This window comes from Pelodiscus sinensis, chromosome 3 (genome assembly GCF_052426305.1).
Source record: "Pelodiscus sinensis isolate ZL-2025 chromosome 3, ASM5242630v1, whole genome shotgun sequence".
NCBI classification, from domain to species: Eukaryota; Metazoa; Chordata; order Testudines; family Trionychidae; genus Pelodiscus; species Pelodiscus sinensis.
In genome coordinates, this window is record NC_143054.1 from 66,722,653 (window position 1) to 66,739,045 (window position 16,393).

Below are 16,393 nucleotides of genomic sequence, written 5' to 3' on the forward strand. Positions count from 1 at the left end.
AAAAGTGTGGACTGCAGTTTTACTTTTGAAATAGCGCTTTTTCGAAAGAGCGCCATGACGCTATTATGCAAATGAAGCACGGGAAATTCAAATCCCGGCTTCATTTGCAATTTCAAAGTGCCTAATTTACATCCCTCTGTCGAAAGAGGGATGTAGTCTAGACATACCCTCAGAGTCTGGACATACACCATTTCATATTCTTGAATAGATATCTAGCTCAACTCAAAGACATGACATACAAGTCTCTATTGGAATTGAGAATCTAGGGTTTTGGCAAGTTGAAATTTCACAGAATTGGTACAATTGCCACAGCAGTACTTCCTTTGGGATACCTGATCTGAATCTGGTTTAGGATTGAGTTGTGACTACTTCAGGGTGAGCTGTACACACACCTGGATCAAAAACATGATCCAGCTTTTACTATGCATGCCAATAAGGAAAAACTACAATAATAAATATAAATACAGATATAAAATAGCAGTAAACCAACTTATTTTAAATAGTAACAATTATTTAGTATTTGTATCGTGATAAAATGCACAAGGCCATTGATGAGAGAGGTGTCCTTTTACTAAATGCTGTAGCAACATACAGGATAAGACAGAAGAGCTTGCCCTTCTAATAGACACAACATACAATTTATAGGCAAATGTCAATGGCACACATCTTGGTACATTGTTATTTTAAATAACATTTTCCACAATTTCCCCACTCTATTCCTCTGTCAAGGTGCCTCACTCAACATGTTTCACCATCACCAATGAATAGGCTCTTCTTCCACCTGGCCCCCACACAAGATACAGAATCAGACTTGGCATGGCTTTGCCAAGATGTATAGTGCCAATGAAATGGCTGCTTGAGGACTAGCTGGGAGACACGGCCCAATGCAGAAATGGAGAGAGTGGACATTCTAGTCAAGTTCAGAAGGACAAACACTCCTCTCGTGTGAAGTGTCCATTGTTTACACAGAGCAGAAGAGGGTTTTTTTAAAGACCCATTCCAGAAAAAGTAGGCTGAAATGATCTCATTTACTTACCCCAGTGAATATGAAGGACCCAATGAACTGCCCTGGGATTCAAACTTTTTGATCAGAGACCATATTTTCTGGGCTGAGTGCCCTGGCCCAATCCAGTAATGCACTTAAACACATGTTTAACTTCAAAGGTGAGAGTCACACTTGGTAGAATCAAGTCATAGGTCACTTAACTCCTATCGCTGCCCTTTGGCCGACAGTAGACAATTGCTACTACTAAACCATTTTGAGGAATTTACAGTCTAAGTAATAGTAAATAAGTTAGAAACTTATTTATTATATACATGGTCATCACAAAATGGAGGGCAATGTAAATGGGAAAGGAGAATTTTTTTTAAAACTGAAGCCACAGCTATACCAAAATTTGTTCTACTTTCGAAAGTGACTTTAAAAATGGCATTGACAAGTGGTTCCATTTTTTGTGCCTCAATGATTTCCAGAGCAATTTTGCTCAGTTTAGAAGAAAAAAAATATGCTTTTAATTGCCACACCCATATACTCAGCCTGAAACCTGAAAGGGGAACTATGTTCTTTTTGGTTCATACATCATCAGCCATAGTAATAGAGAATCTCATTTATAACGAGGTTACATACTCTGGCCTTTAATATAAGGAAAGGAGAATCGATGATCTAATGGTCTCTTCTGGATTAAAAAAAACTACCAGTGAATTAACTGTATGGAACGGAGATAGGCAAATCACTGTTTATATCTGTGAAGCACACCTGCTTAAATTTGCCATGGAGAATACTGTAATGTACTGCTTCAAAACAAACAAGTACAAAAAGACCAGCCCATCGAGGACAACTCCTTTGCCATTTATCTGAGAAACACACTGAGGTAAAATGTGAACTGGCAAGAGGCTTATTCCTAGATGAGTGTTTTTCCTCTGTATCCAAGAACTTCAACATTAGCCAGCAAAGTTCTGGCAATACTTCCAAGTGATGAGTCTTAGGTAAGTGCCATAGATGAAGTGGTATACAGTTTTTCAGTGTTCACTGCTACAGTTGAATAGATAGCATAGTAAAGCTATAAAAAGGTAAGGAGAGATTCCAAAAGAACAAGCCACTTTACACTACTTGTGCAAAACTACTTACCCAATATATAGTCCTGGGCAGCTCTTTTCAGGCAAATTGCTGCTTTAGGCAGCTTACTGTTTCCAACTGGATGTTGCGTGGCTCAACTCTTTTGCCGTAAGAAACACCTATAGTTATACCTGGAAAAGGATATAAAATCAAAATCCTTTGTGAGAAATATGCAAATCTAGAGAAAGTCTTTTGTTCACTGCACTGGGCCAAAAGCAGCTTTCTGGAGAAATTTATAAAATCCACAAGATCCTTTTACAACACACACAATTGAGGTAGACAAAACTAACTACACCCAGGAACAAAAGATAAAAGATTTTATGCATCAAAGAAGTCAGAAAGCTACCAAGACTCCCACATGATGCTATAAAGAACAAATGCTTGGGGGGGGGAAGAGGGAAGGGGGCGCAGAGGCTGTTTGTTGGCAGAGGGTTGCTTAGAATTGGAGACAGTTGTAATTCTTTGAATTTTAAAAAAAGTTGATGTTTTTGTGAAAAATGTTTTGCAATTTTATAGCTATTTCACATAGACCAGGTTGAAATTTCTTCAACCATTAAGAATTTAAATAAAAATCATGCTGAAAACCAAAAAGACATTTTCATTGTTTTTCAGCCAGTTCTGCCTAAGGATGTTAAGGAGTGGGTATCTGGCTAATTGTGCAGTTTATACAATTGTATCGACTACACGATTATTCAATAAGGGGAGAGACTCTGTAGAACTTCAGCAGATCCGGGACTACTGCTTTTTAAATGCAGTAAGAGCCGGGTAGCTCTTTTACTACATTTAAAAGGCAGAGCTGCAAGGGTCCTGGACCGGCCCCGACTCGTATTGTGTCCAGCAGCCCCTGTTTATGGCAGCCTGGGCTGCCGCAGACAGGGATTGCTTCCACAGCAGCCTCTGCCAGCAGTGAGCCTTGGCCCACCATGGCCAGAGAATGCTTCATGGCAGCCTTCCCTACCGCCCTTCTCCCTCTAATGCAGAGGCAGCAAGGGAGGGCGGGAACAAGTAGTCAAGTACTCGACTTGATTACCCGATAAGCCTAAGCTTATCAGACAGTCAAGTACTTGACTACTAGATTACACCCCTCGCTCTTTCTAGAACATTCAGAAGCAAAAGTAGGTTGAAATCCAGACCCCATTACTGTCAGTAGCAAAACTCACTCTGACCTTACTGGGACATAGATTTCATGACTTGTGTTTAGGTTAAAATATATTAAGCAAAGAGATAAGAGGTACTTCTGTTGATAAAAGGCAGAAAGGCTTTTTATAGGTAGGATCAAGGACAAGTAGTAATGGGCTTAAAGCAGGACAAGGAGTAATGGGCTTAAAGTGCAGCAGGGGAGGTTTAGATTGGACATTAGGAAAAAATTCCTAACTGTCAGGGTGGTCAAATATTGGAATAAATTGCCAAGGGAGGTGGTGGAATCTCCCTCTCTGGAGATATTTAAGAACAGGTTAGATAGACATCTGTCAGGGATGGTGTAGGTGGAGCTAGGTCCTGCCTTGAGGGCGGGGGGCTGGACTCGATGACCTTTTGAGGTCCCTTCCAGTCCTATGATTCTATGATCTTTAATTGTTAGGCATGTTAGCAATTCAGTGATTAGGTAAATTAATGCAAACATGCATGCTCGCCATGTTGGAGGCTACTGTTGCTTGGTTTATTTAAACCTCTTTGAAATGGTCATATATGTCTGAATAATCACTTTTGGTCTGTGAAATTAATGTGAATTCTACAAAAAGAAATTTGCTATGGAACTACCAAACTGACATTTACAAAAAAGAAAGCTGTAATTCTGGAAAAGCAGGTACTGAACAAATTTCTGGAAGTCACGGTGATTAATAAGAAGAACTGACACAGTATTCATTCATGGGTTGCATCACAGTCCTTGAAGCTGTTTCTGTAGAAACTCTGAATTCAAGTGATACCAAGATGCTTCATGACTAGGGATGTTAAGTATCAATACATTGAATAGTCAATTAACCTCATATTTCTGCCCTGAATCTATTTTTGAATAGTCAATGAGTTGCTCCTTTATTTTTTAAGATAGATAGCAAGCTGTGAACAACTTACACTTTGCAAAGAAAAAGTTAAAAAACAACAAATAGTAGCACCTTAAAGACTAACAAAATATGTAGATGGTATTATGAGCTTTCGTGGGCACAACCTACTTCTTCAGATTACAGGAGTATTAGAAGTCCAGATCCAAAAATAAATAAGTGAAGGGAGGGGAAGGGAAAAGAGGAGAAAAAAGGAGGGGGAAAGGAGAAAAAAAAATAAAGAGACACAGCTATAAGAGACTGATAAGAACAACTAGCACCCCCATGGTTTGGTTAATGGATCTCCAAGTCGCCATTTTATTTCAGGCCAATTCCACAAGCCAAATACACAGAGAAGGATTGGAACATAACTTCATTCACAAGTTTAATTCTATGCAAATAGTATGAACAAGGACATGGGCTGGCTTGCACACTACCTCCCACATCTTAATGACTTAGCCAACCAACCCACCAACCATCGGAGGAGCTAATTGTTCTTATACCATTTACATGTTATGTTAGTCTTTAAGGTGCTAGACTGTTGTTTTTTAAAGTTTTTTCCTGTTACAGACTAACTCAGCTACCCCTCTGAAGACTTTACAAAGAGTTGTTCTCACCGCAAAAAATGTTTGCCACTTAACTGATGTACACAGTTATTTCACAGCAACAGCAGCTGTAGAAAGCTTTGACAAACTATGTCATGTGTTGAAAGAGCTATACATTCTTAGTTAAGAACATTACAATTTCTTTCTTCAGTCACCATCTTAAAGTTAACATTAGGAATGAGTTTAGCATGCAATGCTTGAAAGTTTACAAACTTCACAAATATTTGGATCTCACAAAACATGTTGATCTGTGAAACTTTCCTGCCTGTTAAACCTGTGCTTATTTTCATGCAAATTCTATGTTAAAAAAGACTTTACCGCCTTTTAAGAACCCTCTACTATGTAAACAATAAAGAACAATATGAAAGTAATCATTCATAGTGCTGATACTTTCCTACCTGTCAGTATATTTAGACCTGACCAGTGAAAAAGTGTTTATATTAATTGTTTGTGGTCATACTTCAAATGGAAAAAAAGTCTTAAAAACATTAAAAGTCTTTTTAATCACAGTCAAGCTAGTACCTGATATTACAAGTGAATACATTTTCTTACTGGTAATATGTCTGTAAGGTTCCATATGGTGGTGGTGGGGAGAGGGAGAAGACTACAGTGGAAACTGATTCATCAATATTTAAGACTTTTATTGTTAACTAGTACATAGCACACTGTTGCAGATTATAAATAATTTGCCTTATGTCTGGATAAATCTGTCCTGATTACACATTTGATTCAGTACCAAAGTAATGCTGCTCATCATTGAAATGTGAGAAGTGTTCATAGGCTGAAATGCTCCGAACAAGAATAAGGTAACCCATCAAAAGATGACAAAAGGAAGAGTACAAGTAGAACTAAATACATACATTTCTGTACAGTTGAGGATTAAGTACTTTTTGTATTCAACTGCTTTGCTCTTCAGTTCATGCAGAAATAAATGCAAGGGACACTAAAGCAACAAACAAATCAAAAAGCTCGGGGGGGGGGGGGGAAGAGGTACTATGTGCAGCAAAGCCACAATGACTAAAGAAGTTAACTCCACAATATAAAACAACTAAGTGATGATCCTCCTCATTAGCCAAATCACCTACACCAAAATGCAAGCTATTTCACGTTTTCTGGAAGCAATATGGAGTGGGGGGGAGAGGAAGAAATTGAAGAATTCCAAAGTTAAATTCACATCATCAGGCCAATATGTAAACAGTTTTGTTTTTCCACTTTTGAATGGACAGCTCCCAATATGCTTAAATGGTTAATACGATTAACTGCACATCAGTGCTGGAATGGCTTGCTCATCTTATGGTTGGAGTGGTACAGTAGTCATCTGTGCAAGATTTCCTCTAAAGCTAATGTCTGGACAATCTTGAATCTAAACAACAACAACAACTACTAACAACTAATAAAATATTAAGTGGAATGAGATTTCTAATGACTCGTTAACTTGGTCACATTGCATACACCAATTTGTCTATGCCCATTTTTCTTGAAAAAATTAAATCTTATTTAAGTTAACATCTTGTACTGCAGTAGAAGCCTTAAGTCCTGCTTTCTGAGTTCTTGATTTCAGGATGGCACTGCACAAAACACTAGCAGACATTGCACACTACATGCATAAAGTTGATTTGCATGCAGCCACTCCTACTTACACACAAATTGTACAGGCTCCAGTAAAGAATTTCTTCGCTACCCAAGACCTTATTCTGACAAGTGAAATTCATTACTCTTCTAAATCTAATGGAAACAGAGACACAGAGACTACTACTATGCATTACACATTTACATCATGCAGGCAAGTTGGACATTATCTATGCTGCTGAATGAAATGATATCATCTTTGCTCAATTAGTGTAGATTGCTTCTCTCAAGACACAGCAATCAAGTGAAAAAAACCACCCCGGCAACTATCAAATGGTTATAAATACTTAGACTGCATCACATAAATATACTATACCACTGGGTCCAATCCATCAGGCCATGAAGTTGAAAACAGAAGACAGACCAAGTATTAGACTACTTCAGCAGTTTGCTGTGGCTTTCTTCTGTTTTACATAGACTGTAATTTTCTTCCTACCAGAGGAAAACTGAAAGTCTAAAATATTACATTGAAGAATGCATGGATTATTCAGAATAATCTCTTCTGTGCACTTTATTCCCACATAGAGGAAGAGGTGGATAAACTCCAAATGGGCTGAATTTTTGAATAATTTTTAGTGGAACATTTGTCACAAGATTTTGAAATTAACGTACAGGCAGTCCCCGAGTTACGCGGATCCGACGTAAGTTACGAACGGGGCCCTTCCTCTCCCTGGTCTCCAACAGACCAGGGAGAGGAAGCAAAGCGGCGGAACACGCGGGCAGCGGACAGGGTTGTCCGCTGCCCACGCGCTCCGCGGCTTGGCTCTGCTTTGCCCCCCCCCCGTCCCCCTTGTCTGCAGACAAGGGGGACGAGGGAGGGGGGCAAAGCAAAGCCAAGCCGCGGAGCACGCGGCCAGCTGACAGCCCAGACGCTGGGCTGTCAGCTGGCCGCGTGCTCCGTGGCTTGGCTCTGCTTTGCCCCCCCCCGTCCCCCTTGTCTGCAGACCAGGGGGATAGGGGGGGGGGCAAAGCAGAGCAAAGCAGAGCCAAGCCGCGGAGCACGGGGGCAGCGGACAGCCCAGACGCGTCTGGGCTGTCCGCTGCCCGCATGTTCCGCCGCTTTGCTCCCCGTCCCCCTGGTCTGCAGACCAGGGGGACGGGGAGCAAAGCAGAGCAAAGCCACGGAGCCCGAGGGCAGCAGGACAGCCACGGCGCATCTGGGCTGTCCCGCTGCCCCCGTGCTCCGCGGCTTTGCTCCGGACACCTGCGGTACAGCAGCTGGGGCGCTGCCAGTTGGTCCCGTAGCGCCGCTCTGGGCACTACGGGACCAACTGGGCAGCACTCCAGCTGCTCTGCCCCAGGCGTCCTGATTCAGCCACTGCTGGTCAGTTTCAGCAGCGGCTGAATCAGGACGTCTGGGGCAGAGCAGCTTGGGTGCTGCTGGGTTGGTCCAGTAGCGCCGAGGAGCGGCGGCACTACTGGACCAACCCAGCAGCACCCCAGCTGCTCTGCCCCAGGCATCCGCAAGTCTGCCGCTGCTGAAACTGACCAGTGGCTGACTACAGGAAGCCCCTGCCCCGGGCTTCCTGGAATCAGCCGCTGATCAGTTTCAGCAGCAGCTGACTTGGGGATGCCTGGGGTTCTTAAGCTGAATCTGTATGTAAGTCAGAACAGGCGTCCAGATTCAGCCGCTGTTGAAACTGATCAGTTTCAGCAGCGGCTGAATCTGGACGCCAGTTCCGACTTACATACAGATTCAACTTAAGAACAAACCTACAGTCCCTATCTTGTACGTAACCCGGGGACTGCCTGTATTTAACCCCAGATGTACTTGTGTGTACTGATGAATTCACTGGAAGCCAGACACTTATATGCATCAGTTCCTTGTTTGTACCACTTCTCTCAACACTGCACTTTTGACAGCTTGACTTCTGCAGGAGGAGGGGCTTTCGAAGATTGTGATGTGAGGATTGCATCAGCATGGCAGTAAAAACCAAATAAGCTATTAAAGACTAAGTATGAAATATTTTGCTACAATGTCTGCAGGTTGAGAGATGGAGGGAAGAAGGGACTTTGGTAGAAAGTTTGTTGCCCTCATAACCCCACATCCTCCCAATTTTCAGAGGAGTTTCCATAGGTCAGGGGTCCCAGAATCTGAAAGGAACATCTGGTCCCAGGCTCCATGCAGTGCTACTGCTTTGAAGCACCCAATAGTTTTCTCCCCATTTGCTGCCTGTTTCTGATAGAGGCAGCAAGGGGTGGGGGAAGCGACTAGTCAACTAACCTGTCAACTAGCCGATAAGCATTTGCTCATTGAATAGTAGACTAGTCGACTAGTCATTCACATCCCTATAACATACCAGACAATATACTTTAAAACATGCAGTGAAACACTGCCTGGATTTTATATTTATATTGAAAGTCCTGTAATTGAGACGAGTAAATGGGATTCAACATTATTACTCCCTATATATCACTTTTCAACCATACAGGAATTAGTGTTCTACTAGGACCCAAACTAGGGATGTTAAAAAGCAGTTAATTAGGTAACTGTGTAACTGCTGAATCTCAGCAGATACACAGTTACATGCTGTGGGCTCTGCAGTATAAAGCCTTATATTGCAGAGCCTACAGCACAGGGCAGCAGCCAGCTCCCCAGGAGCTGGTGTGCACTGGAAGCCGGCTTCCAGCATGTACTGGCTCCCGCTTGCTGGCCCTACTCCTGGGGAGCCGGGTGCTGCCCCTGATACAGAGCTCTCAGTGTGAGGTGGCAACCGGCTCCCAGGAGCACAGCCGGGAGCCTGCATGTAACCATTAACTGTGACTGATGAGTCCAGGCTTATAGGTTAACCTTTTGAACGGTTATACTGTTACATTCCTAACACAAACACTGCAGTGCTGATTTGTTTTATCAAAATTTCCTCACTCCCAAAGCAAATTACATGAATGGCTAAAAAGAAAGCGAGTAATTTTCCTATTTATGCTGTACATTTATCTTCATGTTAATTAAAAGGTTAACACTGTCTTCAGCAGTACCATTGCGATGTTCCATCCACCAGCAAATAGGAAAGCAGTTAATTAGGACATTTTGCTAGAGTCATCCTCTTGTACTTGAGAGGGGAAAAACTGTTAACTAAGCGGAGGCTTCAAAAACTTCTTTCATTTCTTAACCTTTATAGGGACTGTGAGATACTCAAGCTAGGCTGAACCGAAACTGCATCTTAACCTATACAGCTTCACATGTGGAAACCATTGGAAAGAAAATGGCCTAAAGAAAATAAATCCCTCCACTTCCATAATTTTAAAGAGGCTTTCTGCTACAAAGAAAAAGCTAAGTAAGGGAAAGACTGGGCTCTTGCAATGAGCATTGTCAAGCAATTTTATCTTAACCTGATGTTTAAAAACAGAGGTAACTAAATTAGAAATTGCTAATAAGGTATACAAAGATTATTAGCCTCATCACCCCATGTTAATTGTCAGAAACTTCACATGGTTGTCTTTTTGTTCCCTGCAAAAGTTGACTTAAGACTCACTTCAATAACAATCTTCCCGATGAAGTTCTCATATAAAAGCCATCAGCTAGAGCTTTGGAGGAATCACATAATGAAAATCTCTCTTTGTAGAACACTGGTGAAAAAGAATGCAGAATATTGTGTACATGTTTAGGTCACTTAACAGCAGAAAGTGAGCAAGATGAACAGAATGTGAAGAGCAAGAAAAAATATTAAAAGAATTTATTAAGAAGAAAAGTTAATACATTAACCTTGCCTCCAGATAAACATCCATGTGTTATTGGTGTTCTGATCTCTAAGGATGCCAACTATCTGGTGGCACTTAGAACTTTTATGATGATTTTAGGGAGAACATTTAAACTAGCCCATTTTCAACTTCAAGCATGACTCATCACAAACCTGATTCCAAACCAAGGGAAAGAATCAGCTCCATGGCTTTCGGAGAACTGTCTCACTCTTTATGCATGCACTGCACTGACTGAAACATAATACTGCAACTAGAAATCCCAACATGCAAATTTTATTGCCCATATCCATTCTTGACCCCTCACTCCACTATGATTTTCATAGTAAAATATAGGTGTGATATGCCCCGGTCCTTGGTCCCTTAGTTAATTCAGTTCCTTTCTCATGAGTTTCTTCACCACTAGGGACATGTCAGTTTGGATTTTATTTAACTCTGATCTGAAGTGTTCAATTTCAGCTGTCAAAAAACTTGCTGCAATGCCTTACTCATTACAGAATCTTGTAAAAAATTATTAGGTATGTTGCAAAGCATTTCCCTTTGGAGACTAAAAGAGGTGAAGGACATAGCGACAGTTTGTGGTTTCTAGTGTGGTAATGAAAATAAATAAATAAGAGGAATACAGGATATAATGTGTTTACATTTGTCATGACAAGTCTCCTGGAGACAGTGAGGTTTACTGCTGCTGTGCTGTCAGTTACACTATAAACTGCTGCTTCATACTACTGGGAGGTCACTGACTGACCTACTTTCTGATGGAGTGGAGTTCATTTGCTAGTTCTGTACACAAACCTTTTTTTTTTTTTTTAAAGGAACACTCTCAACAAACCACAAAAGGCCTTTTAAACCAGCTGAGGGGTTTGACCGATGCTGTGTTAGGGTAAGATATTACATAGCCTGGCTCAGGGCCCACTTCCTTAGTCTGCTTATTCTTTTGGAAAAATCCATATTGGATTTTTTTTAAATGAGGTCAGGCTGCCATTACATTTTCTTCATTGAACTCTTGCATTGCATCAATATCAATGCTAGCCTTATACCTGCTGCAGACTATACAGAGTTACAGGATTAAGACATACAGCTATTAATAGAAAAAATGTGCAGGTGAAAGATACACCTGTTTAAATCATTCTAAGTAGCTGTTGATCTGATTCCATGTTGGGATATGCTATACAGCAGTGTTTCTCAACCAGCAGTTCGAAATATCTATCGCTATTCTGAAATAACTTAGTCCGCGTCTACACAGCAGGCAGTTATTTCGAAATAATGTCAAAATACTGTCAAGCTGGAGGACTTCTTACTCCGACTCCTGTAACCCTCATTGTACAAGGAATAAGAGAAGTCAGAGGAAGAGTGTTCTATTTCAAAGTAAGTGCTGTGTAGACGCTCCCTATTTCGAAATAAAGTATTTCGAAATAAGATACACAATTGAGGTAGCTCAATTTGCGTAGCTTATTTCAAGTTAAGTCCTGAAGTGCAAATGCACCCTTAGAGAAGTGTCTTTTCTTTTTCGCAAACAGTTTTTCAGTTAATTTGTTTTGAGAATTTCAGTACTATTCCTGAAAGTTACAGAGACGGACTAGTGGGTAGAATACAAGTGAGGTGATCAGCCATGCCTGGAAAATGTAATGTTTTTGTTTATCTCTGCAATACAACAGATGAATGTCAACATCACATAGGAGCATGAATTTGTATCTACCAATTCACACATTATATGTGGTGTTGGTATCTATATAACAGTACATTTGGCTGCCTTGCTTGACTCTTTTCAGTGGTCCATCTGTACCACCCCTTTGTCCAGGGTTGGGCAAAAAGTGGCCTGTAGGCTGGATACGATTTTACGCCAGGCTGCCAGACACTTTATTTACCTGTGGAGGTGAAGGTATGGGTACTCGCAGCTCCCATTGGCTGTGGTTTGCTATTCCTGGCCAATGGGAACTGTGAGACCCAACACTAGGGATGTTAAATTTAGTTTAATCAACTAATTGACTATTCAATGGAGTTTCCATTGACTAGTTGATAAACAGGGGAGCCATAGCATGGATAGCTCCCAGCCCTGGGAACCAACCCCAAAGCTACTCTGCCTCTTAAATGTATTCAGAGCCAACAGGCTCTTAATACATTTAAAAAGTGAGGTGCAAGGTCTGGGTCTGGGCCTGAGCCAAGAGTCACCTGATTCCCGGCTCGCGTTCAGTCCCCGCAATCCCCTCCCCTCTCCTTCTGCACTGACCCTGCAGAAACAGTGCTGGGGGGGGAATCGGCTCCTGCTCCCCCCACTTGCTGCCTCTGATAGAAGCAGACATGTGGAGGGAAGCAACCAATCGAGGGACTGACTATCCAATAAGCTTTATCTTATCAGATAGTTGAATAGTTGCTTACATCCTACCACTTCCTACATCTCCAATTGTTCAGGAATGGCAAATCCCAGCCAATGAGACCTGCAAGTGGCTGTATCTGTGGATGCACAGGAAAATAAAACATCTGGAGGCTTGCCAGGGGCTACCCATGGCAAAAAGCATCCCACTCGAGGGCTGCTTATTGCTCACCTCTCCCTTAGTCCAACATTCAAAACCCAAAGACACTCCTGATCATTGCCATTTAAAACACGAAGATTAGCCTGTAAAGGCCTCATAGCAGCTCTGTCATTGTTACACATAGTGCATAGCACAATGGGACCTAGACATGGCTGGTTTCTATGCACTATTATATTCTGACTGAAAATCCAGGCTCTGCGTTTTCCAGGATAACCCCCCCCCCAAATTCTCTGATAAACTTCTTCCCCAAATCCATGTTTTTCTACAATTAAAATTAAATGCTTGAACTTTTGTTTCCCTACCCACAAAACACACAGGTACCAGTTGAACTCAACAGGAGAACCCCCTTTCTCCAAACTTTTATTTTCCAGCTCTTAGTGTTAACCAAACCACTATTTGCTCAGAGCCACCAGTACTGGGGCTCAGATGATCAGCCCTGAGCAGCTGGAGTTCCAGCTATCTGCCTGAGCCCCCTCCTCCCATTTTAAAATAGGGAACAGAAAGCTCTTTGCCAGTCCTCCAGATTATCCCAATTTCTGATTATCCAATCTGCCTCTAGTCCCATTTAGATCAAGCAAATAGGATTCTATAGTAAATTTAAAGCACATTCAAAAAATCAACCACAAGAGGGAGAGGAGGTGCACCTTGTGTAAGTGACACTGGTAGTTTCAGTAAAATTTAATTATTTAATATATGGTTTGTATTTTTTTCCCACAAAATGTAAAATTTTAAGAATCTCTGGAAAAGAACAGCAAATATGGGAGGTAACTAGCTTGGCTTAACAAAAAATACAAAAGGAAGCTTCCAAGAAGTGGAAATTTGGACACATGACTAGAGGGGAATATAAAAGCAATGCTTAAGCATGCTAGGTGTAATAAGGAAGTTCAAACTACAACTGGAGATGCAACTAGCAAATAATGCGAAGGATAAAAAGAAGGGTTTCTACGGGTATGTTAGCAACAAAAAGATGGTCAGGAAAAATGTGGACCCATACTGAAGGAGGAAAGCAACCTAGTGACAGGTGATATAGAAAAAGCTGAAATATTCAATGCTTTTTTTTTTTTTTTTTGCCTTGGTTCTCACAGACAAGATCAGCTCCCAGACTGCTGCACAGTAAGGGGAGGTGGTGGGCAGCCCTCCGTGGTGAAAGAACAGGTTAAGGACTATTTAGAAAAGCTGGACATGCATAAGTCCATGATAAGGATGTAAGATCCCATTTAATTGGTTAACCGGTTAAACGTAGTGTTTAATGGGATAACCCCACGTTTCTCAAACTGTGGGTCCTTGACCTCCTGGGGGATCGTGAACAACTCAGAGAGGGGTTACAGCAACTTAGAGAGGGATCGCGGTTATCACAAAATTTGAGAACCCCTGGGTTAACCAATTAAAGAGGGGGGCCAGGGTTGGCTAGAGCAGCCCCTGCCTGTGGCGGTGGAGGGGGGGAGGGGGCACTGCAGCCCCAGACTGGGACGGGGTGTGCAGGAATCAGGATCTGGAAGCCCCACATGGGGGGCCCAGCTGGGCTGAAGCAGCCCTCCACCTGGGGCAGGCCATAAGCTGCTTCTGGGGATACTGGTTAACCATTACGTAGTAAACATCACTCCTTAAAGGTGGTGCTGACCCGTTAACCAGTTTCCCATTCACATCCCTACTCCATGAGTTGGATCTAATGCATCTTATAGTGCTGAGAGAGTTGGCTGTTGTCATTAGAACACCATTGGCCAAAATCTTTGAAAACTCAGAGTGACTGGGGGAGGTCCCAGATGATTGCAAAAAGGAAAATGTAGTGCCCATCTTTAAACAAAAAAACAACAAAAAAAAAGGGACAGACGACCTGGGAAACTACAGACTGGGCATCCTCACCTCAGTCCCTGGAAAAAATCATGGAGCAAGTTCTCAAGGAATCCATTTTGAAACACTTGGAGGAGAGGAAAGTGATCAGGAACAGTCAACATGGATTCATCAAAAGCAAGTCAGGCCTGGCCAACCTAATTACCTTCTTTGATGAGATAACTGTATCTTTGGATAGAGGGAAAGTGATGGATGTGATATACTTTGACCAGCAAAGCTTTTGATATGATCTACCACCATATTCTTGCCAGCAAATTAAAGAAGTACGGCTTGGGTGAATGGACTACATAGTGGAGAGAAAGCTGGCTAAACTGTCAGGCTCAATGTTTAATTGGATTTCTGTATCAAGCAGAGTACTCCAGGAGTTAGTCTTGGGGCAGGTTTTGTACATCTTCATTAACGATCTGGATTAGGGGATGGATTTTCACCCACAGCAAGTTCACGATGACACTAAGGTGGGAGGAGTAAATATGCTGGAGGGTGGAGGCAGGGTCCATAGTGACCCGAGGCAAATTGAAGAAATGGTCCAAAAGAAATCTGATGAGGTTCAACAAGGACAAGTGCAGAGTCCTGCACTTGGGGCCAAAGAATCCTAAGCACTGTTACAGGCTGGGGACCAACTGGCTAAGCAGCAGTTCTGCAGAAAAGGACCTGGGGATTACAGTAGACAAGAAGCTGGATATGAGTCAACAGTGTGCTCTTGTTGCCAAGAAAGCTAACAGCATATTGGGCTGCATTAATAGGAGCACTGCCAGCAGATTGAGGGAAGTGATTATTCCCCTCTATTCAGCACTGGTGAGACCACATCTGGAGTACTGCGTCTAGTTTTGGGGCCCCCCACTACAGAAAAGACATGGACAAATTGGAGTGTCCAGCAGAGGGCAACAAAAATAATTAAGGAATTGGGACGCATGATTTAAGAGAGACTGAAGGAACTGGATTTATTTAGTGGTGTAAGAGAAGAACAAGAGGGGTTTGACAATAGCCTTCAACTATCTGAAGGGGGGTTACCAAGCGGATGGTGGCTAACGACAGAACAAGCAATGGTCTCAAGTTACAGTGGGAAAGGTCTAGTTTGGATATTAGGAAAAACTATTTCACTAAGAGGGTGGTGAAGCCCTGGAATTGTCTCCATCCTTCTGAGGCCAGGCTTGGTAAAGCGCTGGCTGGAATGATGTAATTGGGGTTGGTCCTGCAACTAGATGACCTCCTGAGGTCTCTTCCAACCCTAATCTTCTAAGATTCTAAGGCAAATTCCATGTTTTTCTGTGGGAAACTGATTTCTAGCATCCCTGGCAATAATAAATTAACTTGGAGATATGTTTTTCTTTTCTCCGAAAAGTACATGTGTTCTGAAACTCAAGAGGGGAAATATTCAGTCCTGGAACAATGACAGCCTTTAGGCTTAATGTTTTGTGGCCCATTAGAGCTTGAAAAAGTAGTTTTATACTATGGAAGCTAAATACTGTAGAACTTTATACCTTAGGAAAAAAAAGACAGGAAATCTCCCTTTCCAACAGCATCAACTTCTAGCCCTGGAATGTCCAGATACATTGAATTTAAATCTCTACCACTGTAATGTGTGGAAAAGCTATTTTAAGTGAATTTTAGAATCAGCTAACAGTTGCTAGCTAGGTTCGACTATGTCACACTTTCCAATTGTGGGGTTCTTGCCCACTTTCTCTGAAGCATCTACAGCTGACCTCTAACAGAGAATATACTGCACTGGTGTACATACTTTTCCAGTCATGCCTCCCTTACCATTGCCAGAATCTGTATGGAGCGGAGGCAGAACTGGGGATGGGGTAAAAGAGGATGAGAGCAGAGAGGGGATCACAGCAGAACAGGGGGCAGAGTGTATCTGGGCCTGGAAGCGGAGATGCTCTGTGGGGCAGAAAACATGTACTCCTTTCTCTGTCCCCCATGGGG

At 42.2% G+C, this 16,393-nt stretch overlaps 1 protein-coding gene across 7 annotated transcripts in view; it reads right to left on the reverse strand.

The window, feature by feature from the left end:
• The window catches only part of BACH2 (BACH transcriptional regulator 2), a 257,457-nt gene that overhangs the window by 140,663 nt on the left and 100,401 nt on the right, over positions 1-16,393 (reverse strand). For 5 of the 7 annotated variants that reach the window (XM_075923895.2, XM_006133289.5, XM_089776889.1 and 2 more), the window contains one exon: positions 2,129-2,247. The exons of 1 other annotated variant lie outside the window; for it this stretch is intronic. The gene's annotated coding sequence lies outside the window, so the exon portion shown is untranslated. Of the gene's footprint in view, positions 1-2,128; positions 2,248-6,397; positions 7,081-16,393 lie in introns of those variants that run through there. One more of the 7 variants, XM_075923892.2, reaches the window with a different exon arrangement.